Source organism: Papio anubis, chromosome 13 (genome assembly GCF_008728515.1).
Source record: "Papio anubis isolate 15944 chromosome 13, Panubis1.0, whole genome shotgun sequence".
Lineage (NCBI taxonomy): Eukaryota > Metazoa > Chordata > Mammalia > Primates > Cercopithecidae > Papio > Papio anubis.
The window spans coordinates 27,173,857-27,186,904 of record NC_044988.1 but is presented as its reverse complement, the minus strand read 5'-3'; the positions used below and the strand labels follow the sequence as shown (position 1 = coordinate 27,186,904).

At 38.8% G+C, this 13,048-nt stretch overlaps 1 protein-coding gene and 1 long non-coding RNA gene across 3 annotated transcripts in view; one reads left to right on the top strand and one right to left on the bottom strand.

Annotated features, from left to right (window-relative positions):
* The window catches only part of MAMDC2 (MAM domain containing 2), a 171,829-nt gene that overhangs the window by 139,177 nt on the left and 19,604 nt on the right, over nucleotides 1-13,048 (top strand). The window lies entirely within an intron of this gene.
* The window catches only part of LOC103878395, a 59,312-nt gene continuing 50,283 nt past the window's right edge, over nucleotides 4,020-13,048 (bottom strand). The window contains exon 3 of the long non-coding RNA XR_002517630.2: nucleotides 4,020-5,793. This is a non-coding gene — a long non-coding RNA (uncharacterized LOC103878395). The remainder of the gene's footprint in view (nucleotides 5,794-13,048) is intronic.

Sequence of the window (13,048 nt, the reverse complement as noted above, 5' to 3'; positions counted from 1 at the left end):
AAAACAGGTGTTTTCTTAAAAAAATTATCTTTTTTTCTAATTTTTCTCAGCAGAGTATAGCTCTGCTACAAGTTACTTAACAGAGACAGAGGGGATGTCTTTGGCATTTTATTTTTCAGCATTATTTATTTAAGAACATGATTATTACACTCAAAATATACTCTTTTCTGTACTACAAGTCAACCAGTCATAGTGCTTTGAATGAGACATTTGTGTCTCTGCCCTCTTACGACATATTCTTCTGTTGATATGTTCTGACTGTTCTGCCCAAGGCCTTGCTGTATCTAAGATTACCTTATCCCATGGTGTGCTGTTCTTTGACAAGGGGTAGGAGGGGAAGAATATGCAAATTTATATTTATATGGCCTTTGGCTTTAAACTGCCTAAGAGACCATGGAATTTTCTATTTCTTTCCCTTTATAAGTCCTCATCTTGAGTAATAAATATTGGTGACATCCAACTATGTTAAAGAAAAAATTATGCAATGATACTTGTTAAAGCACAGTACGGCAGGCTTGATTCAGTATCATTCTGATAGTTATAGGGACCACTGCAATGGGATTTTGCAATAGGGAAGAGAGATCGGGCTCAACTTTGAAAAAAGTGTGGGCAAGTGGGAATTTATAGTCAAATGGTTGGTTGAGGGTCAGTGAATGAAAAATGACTAGGAGGTAACATCAAGGGTAAGGGAGGCTCTGGCTAAACCAACCTAACAGGATTCTTGCTGAGGACAGGCATGGTGATTGGACATCACCTGGAGGATGATGAAGGATGAGGAACCTTATATTGAGGGTGATTGATATTGAGGGTTCTTGCTAAACTAACTTATTAGGGTTCCTGCTAAAACTGGATTTTACAAGTAAGTACAAAGACAGGCCTAGGAGAAGGCTTAGGAGCCTGACTGAAGTTCAGTCAAGCAAAGACGCTTTGTCAACCATCATAGGAACAAAGTAATTTACTTGTCTTTTTTGTTCAGTTATCAGAGAAACCACTTTGATAATCACCTAAAGGTTTTTTGGAAAGTAATCTATATTATAAATGTAGTATTACTTAGATTGATGTCACTGAAATTTCTTTTCTGTGGAGGATATATTCTAAAATAAGAAAATTTTAATTACTCAACAAGTTAATAGATCTGGAGGTAGATCGGATCTTCTAGGTCAGCTAAGGCATCATATGAATTTAAAATATTAAAACACTGAATAAAACCCATTCAAGGCAGAATTAACTATTGTCTGCTTGGATCCTGAGATAGCAACAAGAAGCTTGCCTGTAATTAGATGTTCAATTTAAGCAATTATTATATTACATTTGAAAAGAAGACCTCCTATAGCCTGTATTGCTCATTTATTGCATTTAGTCTTAACAACCTTTTCTATGTCTCCTTTCCATATATAGGCAATAAAGTAATGGCAGGATACCAAAATGGCTGAACTTTCTATTCTATACATTAGTAAAGTAATAAACTCAAAGACTTGGCTAGGAGCACAGTATTTTTCTCCTTGATGACCACAGGGTATTTGTTTGGTATTGGTGGTAACAAGATTCTTTTTGAATGAATGCGGTGCACTCTGGGACTTTATGAAGATATACCTGCATTTGTCGATTGAATTCTGCCTTTTCACTTCCCATTCTTAAAGCCTGTCATCTATACTTGAAACAGACAGACAGGGAGGAAAAAGAAAGGGGAGAGGCCTACAAAGCTGTTTTACAGACAGGTACATTAGCTGGTCAGTCCGTATGGATCCATTAAATAAAAACAGAAGCTCAGAAAAGCCACACTATAAATATTTCAGTTTACTTTGTGTCTATCAGAATCAATACATCATCATATGTAGCAATTCCAAGGGAGCTATAGTTCCTGACTTACTAACTGGTGATGCAATAAACCTTTCCAAATTCTAGAGTACAGTATGGTGTGGAAAGATCAAACAATGAGCTGCCTCTGCCATTTGCTGCCTGCATAACCTGGGGAATAATTACATGACTTCTCTGAGCTTCAGTTTCCTCATATGTAAAATAAAGATAACAATCAATGACCTGCTGCTATGATTTGAATGTGTCTCCTCCAAATTTCAGGTGTTGAAACTTAATGGCCAATGTAACAGAATTAACAGACAGGACCCTTAAGAGGTGATGATTAGGCAATGAGGGCTCCTCCCTTGCGAATGGGATTGAGGCCTTTGTAAAAGGTTTCAAGCAGCATTCGCCTGGCTTGCCTTCATGCCTTCCACCATGTGAAGACATAGCATTCCACCCCTGTGGAAGATGCAGTCCTTGTTAGACAAGCAAACTTGTCGGCACATTGATCATGGACTTACCAGCCTCCAAAACCGTGAGAAATAAACTGCTGTTCTTTATAAATTACCTAATCTTAGGTATTTTGCTGTAGTAGCACAGACTGACATCTGCTAATCTCATAGTGTGGCTCTGATGATTAACTGAGATTCTGTTTGTGAAAAGAATAATATGTAAGCTCCACTGAACTGAATGATATTATTATAAGCTCCACTGAATTGAATGGTATTATTATTTTTACAATTAGTGAGTCTTTTACAAATTCTGATGTTTACCTCTGGAGTATTTTCCTGGACTCATTGTTTTGTCATTTGTGCTTTTATAAAATAGAAAATTATGACATATGAGTACAAGTAAAATGAGTTAGTAGAAACCAGAAATTCTGTTGGAACCTTAGGCCAATATTACCCAGATTACATTACATTTACCACCAGGTAACTCAAGTGGTAAGTACATGAATATTTTTCTAATTTGTTAGTAATATTCATGTACAAGAAAAATATATAACCAGTACATCAAAACCATTGTTTCACAGGTTTACAGCTAGCTGTCTATTTTCATGCTAATATGAAGTTTCCTGTTTGAATAAATGTACTAAAAAATGGAATCTATTTAAAGAAAAGCATTAAATGAATAATAGTACAAATACGGATAGGCAAAAAAATACCACAAAGGTGATATTTGTATGACTAAAGTTTGGGAAACATTTGTAGAAGAAGTCATTCTAGTAGAACAACAATAAAGACCAAAAAACCAACCAACCAACCAAATCCAGCCGCACCACCTGGCTCCTATTTAATAACATAATAATGGTATCTGTAACAGATGGATAGTGACTTGCATCGAAGTGGGATGGACTCTGTAGGATTTGACAAACTATTTCCTGCCACCGTTTACTTGAGTAGCTCTATCCTGGCAGAAACAAAGTTTCCTGACATAGATGGTACTTACAGTAGTCCCCTCTTATCTGTGATCTTGCTCTCTGAGGGCAATAAACCATGGTCTGAAATATTAAATGGAAAATTCCAGAAATAAATAATTCAAAAGTTAAATTGAGTGCAGTTCTGAGTAGTGTTATGAAATCTCACACTGTCCGGCCCCATCCTTCTCCATCCTACCCAGCACATGAATCACCCATTTCACTAGCATCATCCACGCTGTCTATGCTCTCTGACCATGAGTCACTTAGTAGCCGTCTCCATTATCAGATGTTCTGGTACCACAGTGCTAGTGTTTGTTACCTTCATTTTACTTCCTAGTGGCCCAAAGCACAAGTGTAGTGTTCCTGGCAATTCAGATATGCCAAAGAGAAACCATGAAGTGCTTCCTTTAAGTGAAAAGGTGAAAGTTCTTGATTTGATAAGGAAAGAAAAGACAATTGTATGCTAAGTTTGCTAAGGACTACATTAACAATGAAACTTTCTGTATTGGTCTGTTCTCACTCTGCTAATAAAGACATACTTGAGACTGGATAATTTATAAAGGAAAGGAGGTTTAATGGACTCACAGTTCCACAAGGCTGGGGAAGCCTTGTAACCATGGCAGAAGATGAACGAAGTACAAAAGCATTTCTTACGTGGTGGCAAGGCAAGAGAGCTTGTGCATGGGAACTCCCATTTATTAAATGAGCAGATCTCGTGAGACTTATTCACTACCATGATAACAGTATGGCGGGGAACGGCCCCCATGATTCAATTCTCTCCACCTGGCCCCACCCTTGACACGTGGGGATTATTAGAATTCAAGGTGAGATTTGGTTGGGGACACAGCCAAACCATATCACCTTCTATCTGTGACATTGTGAACAGGGAAAAAGAAATTTGTGCTAGTTGTGCTGTTGCATGTCAAACTGCAAAAGTTATGGCCACAATAAATGATAAGTATTTAGTGAACATGAAAAAGGCATTAAGTTTGTGGGTGGAAGACATGAAAAGAAAACATGTTTCAATTGATGACAAAATGTTGCAACAGAAAGCATTGAGACTATATGAAGACTTCAGCAAGGGATCCCCTGAAACAAGTGACACCAAGCCATTTACTGCAAGTAAGGGATGGTTACATAGATTCAAAAATAAGTTTGGACTGACAAATATAAAAAATACTGAAGAGGTTGCATCTGCTGATGAAGGTTCTGCTACCTTTCCAAAAGAGTTGAAGAAATAATTAAAAAGAAAGGATGCCATCTAAAGCAAATCTTCAAGTCTTCCGGAAGAAGATAAAACCTGCATTCATAAAAGTGCAAAGGAGGCACCAAGGCATAAAACATGGAAGGACAGATGAACTCTGGAACCACATGGCAGTGCTTCAGGGCATATGATAAAGCCAAGATAGTGTACAAAGCAAAGAACCCAGTACTCTGGAAAACAAAAATTAACTGCCCATGTTCTGGCAACATAGAAAGCATGGGTGACAGCCATCTTGATTATGAAATGGTTCCACCAATGTATTATCCCAGAAATGGAAAAAAAATACTTGGAAGACAAAGAGTTGGAATTTAAAGTCCTGTTAATAAGAGACAATGCTCCTAGTCATCCTAAATCTGTCAGCTATAAAACACAAAATGAAAATGTTCAGGTTGTGTTTTTGCCTCTGAATACAACCTCATTGCTTTAGCTTTTTACCATCATTCAGTTTGTCAAGGCTACATACACCTGCCTTGTATTTGATCACATTTGATCAGCAATTGATGTAGACCCTAATCTGGATATAATCTGTTCTGGAAATCATTCACTATTACAGATGCAATAACATTCATCAAAGCTGCAACGGACAAATTAAAAACAGAAACTGCAAATGTCTGCTGGAAGAACTTATGGAGTAAAGTTGTGAATGATTTTAAAGGCTTTCTGGGGATTGATGAAGAAGTTAGGAAAATCATTCACATGGCAAGACAAGTTGGTGGAGGATTTGCCAACATACTTGATGAAGAAATGGAAGAACATATTGAAGGTTTTCAAGTATTACCAAATGAGGAATTGGAAGAACATGTTATCTACAGAGGAAGAGAAAGATGAAGAAACCAAAGCAAAACCAGCTGTGTGGGTATTACTGAAATTTGCCAAAGTGTTTCAAATTGCACAGACATCAAAGGACAAAATTATGGAACATGATCCTAGGATGGAATGCAGCATTAAAGTCACCAGTATGATCAAAGGATTACAACATTTGTGGCAACACTTTAATGAGTTAAAAAGAAAGAGACAATAACATTCTATTACAATGCTCTTCCAAAAGTTTTGGCAAAAACAAAACAAAACAAAAACCTTCAACTATTGAGGATCTCCAAACACTGACATCATCTTTTCCTGACATCCAACCATCAATGTCGTCATGGCTCATTCATCCAGGATCACTCAAATCAGATGCTCCTCCTGATGTATCCTTAGAAAGTCAATAGTAGCCTAACGCTACTTTACAATGCCTGGGTCATTCATCCCACTTTATCTCATCACGAATGCATTGTATCATCTTGCATCGGCACAAGAATGGTGAGTACTGTACAGTAAGATTTGGAGAGAGAGAGAGAGAGAAAGATCACATGCACATAACTCTTATTATATTGTTATAATTGTTCTATTTTATTATTATTGTTGTCTATCTCTTACTGTTCCTGACTTGTAAATTAAACTTTATTATCAGTATATAGTATAGAAAAAAGCATAGTATGTATATATATGGTTTGGTACTATCCACAATTTCAGGCAACCAGTGGGGGTTGTGGAACTTGAGACTACAGTATTTATGAGACAATAAATACAAGTCTTAACGAAATTCCCACGGTGGTACTAGCCATTATAATTTTATTAACATTTATATGATACTATGCTGTCAGAATTCCTTGTAAACATTAGTTTTAGTTGACCTGGAGTTTACAGGGATTTTGTAGCCAAATGATACTAGAATATATAAGCCAAGAGTAACTATCCAGGTTAGTGAGAAAATGTCTTCAACTATTTCCTATCCAGTGACTCCCCCAGTGAATAGAAGTCATTCAGTCCTCCCTCCCTGATCCTACTATTCTAGAAAAGCAACCCTGCATCATTTAACAATTTACAGAGAAAGAAACACCAGCACTTTCTTTTGTAGTACAGTTAAATATTCCAATAAAACTTCCATATTTCTGGCAAATAAATTCTCTTCCAATATGCAGCTAAAGGTAGAAGTCTTCTTCATGTCCAAGAACACAAGAACTTCTTGTGTGATTGAAATATTAATAATACGTTAAAATATTAAATAATGAAATTTATAAGTTTGCTTTGAGACAAAAGAATATCACAACTCTGTTTTAATGTGTTAGTTCCAGTTTATTTCAAGTCCCTGTCTTTTAAGAATTTTGATAGTTGATATTCGGACACGTAGGAATGCTATCCAGTGAGTCTGTAACTATCTGAGGAATTAGCTCCGGATTATTAAAGTCTCCTATATCCTTCAATCTTTCCATAGCTTATTTTTTATTATGTTAGTTTCTGACATTGCCAGATTCTACTTATACAGAGAAGGCTTCTGTGACAAGCTTTTTAAAAATTTGGTGGTAAAATACACATAACATACTTTAACCATTTTTAAGTGTCTAATTCAGTGGCATTGAGTCTATTCACATCATTGTGCAACCATCACCACCATCCATCTCCAGAGCTTTTTCTTCATTTCCCAAACTGAAATTCCATACCCATTAAACAAGAACTCCTCATTTATGACAGCCTTTTAAAATCACTTAAAAGTATAATGCGTAAAGAGAAATTTTAGAGCGACAACTTCTGCAGTTGTTCTTCACAAAACATTGGTATATTCTTTCCCTGATTTTTAAGAATTCTTTTTCAGCTAATGATTGCAGCTAGCTGTTCATTCCACACAGCCTCTCCACGCAGGCCACTCAGGCTCCTTCCCTACCCTGCAAAAGAGCCACGAGACTGGAGGAACAGCTGCTTCGTAATCAAGAATTATGGATGTGGTGTGTGTCTGTGTGTCTCAACACATCACAGTTGCTGTGCAAAGAACAGATGGCACCCTGATCTCCCAATAGATCCACTGGAACCCACATTTTGAATGTTAAACAATGACCCATAGAGAGAATGTAATTTATTTGCTCCAGTTAATAATCCCTTCCACAGACTGGAATCCTTCATGTGCAAGAACATGTGAGTTGGTATGAAGCTTCAACACTGGGGCTTCCTGGCTCCCATCCAGAACTTTTGTTTGCTGAGACAGACAGCGCTTGAAGATGTAATGTAGTAAAACTTGTCAACAAACAGTGCTTTTCTCTGCTTTCCAAACACATGTGAGGCAGAGTGCCTCTCCGTGAAGTTCTGATCTTTTCTGGGGAAAGTGAGTGTCATATGCAAGTCAAGAAGAAAAAATATTTGTCATCAAAAGGAACAACTGGTTTATGCATCAGAGGGCATACTCCGATTCATTGATAAATTTCTTAAAATTATGTTTAGGTAAGATGTTTGTCTAGATTGCTCTACATAGGTACTGCTTTATGAAATAGACATAAAGTAGTCCTCCCTTATCCACAGGTTCACTTTCCAACTCAGAGTTTCAGTTACTCTCAGTCAATGGCAATCTGAAAATATTAAATGGGAAATTCCAGAACTGGCCAATTTATAAGTTTTAAATTGTGCACCAGAGTATTGTTATAATTGTTCTATTTTATTGTAAGTTATTGTTGTTAATCTCTAACAGCATCTAATTTATAACAAAATTTATCACAGGCATATGTGTATAGGAACAAACGTAGTCTATACAGCACAATTATAGAACAAGCAACATACGAGACTTCCTTTCATTTTTGGGGGGATGTATCTTTTTTATTATTATTATACTTTAAGTTCCAGGGTACATGTGCACAACGTGTGGGTTTGTTACATATGTATACATGTGCCATGTTGGTGTGCTGCACTCATTAACTCGTCATTTACATTAGGTATAACTCCTAATGCTATCCCTCCCCCATCTCCCCACCCCACGACAGGCCCCGGTGTGTGATGTTCCCCACCCTGTGTCAAGTGTTCTCATTGTTCAATTCCCACCTATGAGTAAGAACATGCGGTGTTTGGTTTTCTGTCCTTGTGATAGTTTGCTCAGAATAATGGTTTCCAGCTTCATCCATGTCCCTACAGAGGGCATGAACTCATTCTTTTTCATGGCTGCATAGTATTCCATGGTGTGTATGTGCCACATTTTCTTAATCCAGTCTGTCACTGATGGACATTTGGGTTGGTTCCAAGTCTTTGCTATTGTGAATAGTGCCGCAATAAACATACATGTGCATGTGTCTTTATAGCACCATGATTTATAATCCTTTGGGTATATACCCAGTAATGGGATGGCTGGGTCAAATGGTATTTCTAGTTCTAGATCCTTGAGGAATTGCCACACTGTCTTCCACAATGGTTGAACTAATTTACACTCCCACCAACAATGTAAAAGTATTCCTATTTCTCCACATCCTCTCCAGCACCACCTGTTGTTTCCTGACTTTTTGATGATCACCATTCTAACCGATATGAGATGATATCTCATTGTGGTTTTGATTTGCATTTCTCTGATGGCCAGTGATGATATTTTTCAACGTGTCTGTTGGCTGCATAAATGTCTCCTTTTGAGAAGTGTCTGTTCATATCCTTCATCCACTTTTTGATGGGGTTGTTTGATTTTTTCTTGTAAATTTGTTTAAGTTCTTTGTAGATTGTGGATATAATATCAGATGGGAAAATTGTAAAAATTTTCTCCCATTCTGTAGGTTGCCTGTTCACTCTGATGGTAGTTTCTTTTGTCATGCAGAAGCTCGTTTAATGAGATCCCATTTGTCAATTTTGGCTTTTGTTGCCATTGCTTTTGGTGTTTTAGTCATGAAGTCCTTGCCCATGCCTATGTCCTGAATAAATTGCCGAGGTTTTCTTCTAGGGCTTTTATGGTTTTAGGTCTAACACTTAAGTCTTTAATCCATCTTGAATTAATTTTTGTATAAGGTGTAGGGAAGGGATCCAGTTTCAGCTTTCTACATATGGCTAGCCAGTTTTCCCAGCACCATTTCTTGAATAGGGAATCCTTTCCCCATTTCTTATTTTTGTCAGGTTTGTCAAAGATCTGATGGTTGTAGATGTGTGGTATTATTTCTGAGGCCTCTGTTCTGTTCCATTGGTCTATATCTCTGTTTTGGTACCACTACCATGCTGTTTTTGTTATTGTAGCCTTGTAGTATAGTTTGAAGTCAGGTAGCATGATGCCTCCAGCTTTGTTCTTTTGGCTTAGGACTGTCTTGGTAATGCGGGCTTTTTTTTTTGTTCCATATGAACTTTAAAGTAGTTTTTTCCAATTCTGTGAAGAAAGTCATTGGTAGCTTGATGGGGGTGGCACTGAATCTATCAAATACCTTGGGCAGTATGGCCATTTTCCCGGTATTCATTCTTCCTATCCATGAGCATGGAATGTTCTTCCATTTGTGTGTCCTCTTTTATTTCATTGAGCAGTGGTTTGTAGTTCCCCTTGAAGAGGTCCTTCACATCCCTTGTAAGTTGGATTTCTAGGTATTTTATTCTCTTTGAAGCTATTGTGAGTGGGAGTTCACTCATGATTTGGCTCTCTGTGTGTCTGTTATTGGTGTATAGGAATGCTTGTGATTTTTGCATATTGATTTTGTATGCTGAGACTTTGCTGAAGTTGTTTATCAGCTTAAGGAGATTTTGGGCTGATACGATGGGGTTTTCTAAGTATACAATCATGTCATCTGCAAACAGGGACAATTTGACTTCCTCTTTTCCTAATTGAATACCCTTTCTTTCTTTCTCTTGCCTGATTACCCTGGCCAGAACTTCCAATAGTATGTTGAATAGGAGTGGTGAGAGAGGGCATCCCTGTCTTGTGCCAGTTTTCAAAGGGATTTTTTCCAGTTTTTGCCCATTCAGTATGATATTGGCTGTGGGTTTGTCATAAATAGCTCTTACTATTTTGAGATATGTCCCATCAATACCTAGTTTATTAAGAGTTTTTAGCATGAAAGGCTGTTGAATTTTGTCAAAGGCCTTTTCTGCATCTATTGAGATAATCATGTGGTTTTTGTCTTTGGTTCTGTTTATATGCTGGATTATGTTTATTGATTTGTGTATGTTGAACCAGCCTTGCATCCCAGGGATGAAGCCAACTTGATCATGGTAGATAAGCTTTTTGATGTGCTGCTGGATTTGGTTTGCCAGTATTTTATTGAGGATTTTTGCATCGATGTCCATCAGGGATATTGGTCTAAAATTCTCTTTTTTTGTTGTGTCTCTGTCAGGCTTTGGTATCAGGATGATGCTGGCCTCATAAAATGAGTTAAGGAGGTTTCCCTCCTTTTCTATTGATTGGAATAGTTTCAGAAGGAATGGTACCAGCTCCTCTTTGTACCTCTGGTAGAATTCAGCTGTGAATCCATCTGGTCCTGGATTTTTTTTGGTTGGTAGGCTATTAATTATTGCCTCAATTTCAGAGCCTGCTATTGGTCTATTCAGGGATTCAACTTCTTCCTGGTTTAGTCTTAGGAAGGCATATGTTTCCAGGAATTTATCCGTTTCTTCTATATTTTCTAGTTTATTTGCATAGAGGTGTTTATAGTATTCTCTGATGGTAGTTTGTATTTCTGTGGGATCGGTGGTGATATCTCCTCTATCATTTTTTATTGTGTCTATTTGAATCTTTTGTCTTTTCTTCTTTATTAGTCTTGCTAGCAGTCTATCAATTTTGTTGATCTTTTCAAAAAATCAGCTCCAGGATTCACTGATGTTTTGAAGGGTCTTTCGTGTCTACATTTCCTGAATTTGAATGTTGGCCTGCCTTGCTAGGTTGGGGAAGTTCTCCTGGATAATATCCTGAAGAGTGTTTTCCAACTTGGTTCCATTCTCCCCGTCACTCTCAGGTACACCAATCAAACGTGGATTTGGTCTTTTCACATAGTTCTATAATTCTTGGAAGCTTTGTTTGTTTCTTTTTACTCTTTTTTCTCTAAAGTTCTCTTCTCGCTTCATTTCATTCATTTGATCTTCAATCACTGATACCCTTTCTTCCACTTGATCGAATCGGCTACTGAAGCTTGTGCATGCATCACGTAGTTATTGTGCCATGGTTTTCAGCTCCATCAGGTCGCTTAAGGTCTTCTCTATGCTGTTTATTCTAGTTAGCCATTTGTCTTATCTTTTTTCAAGGTTTTTAGCTTCTTTGCGATGGGTTTGAACATCCTCCTTTAGCTTGGAGAAGTTTTTTATTACCGATCATCTGAAGCTCTCTTCTCTTAACTCGTCAAAGTCATTCTCCGTCCAGCTTTGTGCCGTTGCTGGTGAGCAGCTGCATTCCTTTGGAGGAGAAGAGGTGCTCTGATTTTTAGAATTTTTGGCTTTTCTGCTCTGTTTTCTCCTCATCTTTGTGGTTTTATCTACCTTTGGTCTTTGCTGGTGATGTACAGATGGGGTTTTGGTGTGGATGTCCTTTCTGTTTGCTAGTTTTCCTTCTAACAGTCAGAACCCTCAGCTGCAGGTCTGTTTGAGTTTGCTGGAGGTCCACTCCAGACTGTTTGCCTGGGTATCACCAGCAGAGGCTGCAGAACAGCAAAACTGCAGAACGACAGATGTTGCTGCCTGAGTCTTCCTCTGGAAGCTTTGTCTCAGAGGGGCACCCAGCTGTATGAGGTGTCAGTCGGCCCCTACTGGGAGGTATCTTCCAGTTACGCTACTCAGGGGTCAGGGACCCACTTGAGGAGGCAGTCTGTCCATTCTCAGATCTCAAACTTTGTGCTGGGAGAACCACTATCTCTTCAAAGCTGTCAGGGACATTTAAGTCTGCAGAAGTTTCTGCTGCCTTTGTTCAGCTATGCCCTGCCCCCAGAGGTGGAGTCTACAGAGGCAGGCAGGCAGCCCTCGAGCTGCAGTGGGCTCTACCCAGTTCGAGCTTCCTAGCTGCTTTGTTTACCTACTCAAGCCTCAGCAATGGTGGACGCCCCTCCCCCAGCCCCGCTGCTGCCTAGTAGTTCAATCTCAGACTGCTGTGTTAGCAGTGAGGGAGGCTCTGTGGCTGTGGGACCCTCCAAGCCAGGGGCGGGATATAATCTCCTAGTGTGCCGTTTGCTAAGACTGTTGGAAAAGCGCAGTATTAGGGTGGGAGTGTCCTGATTTTCCAGGTACCATCTGTTACGGCTTCCCTAGGCTAGGAAAGGCAATTCTCTGACCCCTTGCACTTCCCAGGTGAGATGATGCCCCACCCTACTTCGGCTCACACTCCATGGGCTGTACCCACTGTCCAACAAGCCCCAGTGAGATGAACCCGGTACCTCAGTTGGAAATGCAGAAGTCTCCCGTCTTCTGTGTCGCTCACGCTGGGAGCTGTAGACTGGAACTGTTTGGCCATCTTGGAACCTCCTCCTCATATTTTATGGTACTAAATACAAAGGTTTCTGGAACTGGAAACCTTAGTGAATAGTTTCAGCCTGATACCTGTGGCCCAGAGGTGCATAAACTGAAAGCATAGTAGACTTCAGGAGTCACATCTGTAGAGGTATGTGTGCTCCAAAGAACAGATGGTTAGAGGAGGCTGTGCAGGCCATCCCTGATTTAGTTAGAGTCCCAACCTGTTGGGAAGAACTGGGCAACCAGACTAGTGCTTAACCTTCACAAAGTAAATGAATTAGTCCATTGTGCCCATGAAAGAAAGAAGTCAATCAAATGATCCTGGGGATAATTAAGAGTTTTCCTCTCTTCCAGAATCTCAGAATAATCCTGGT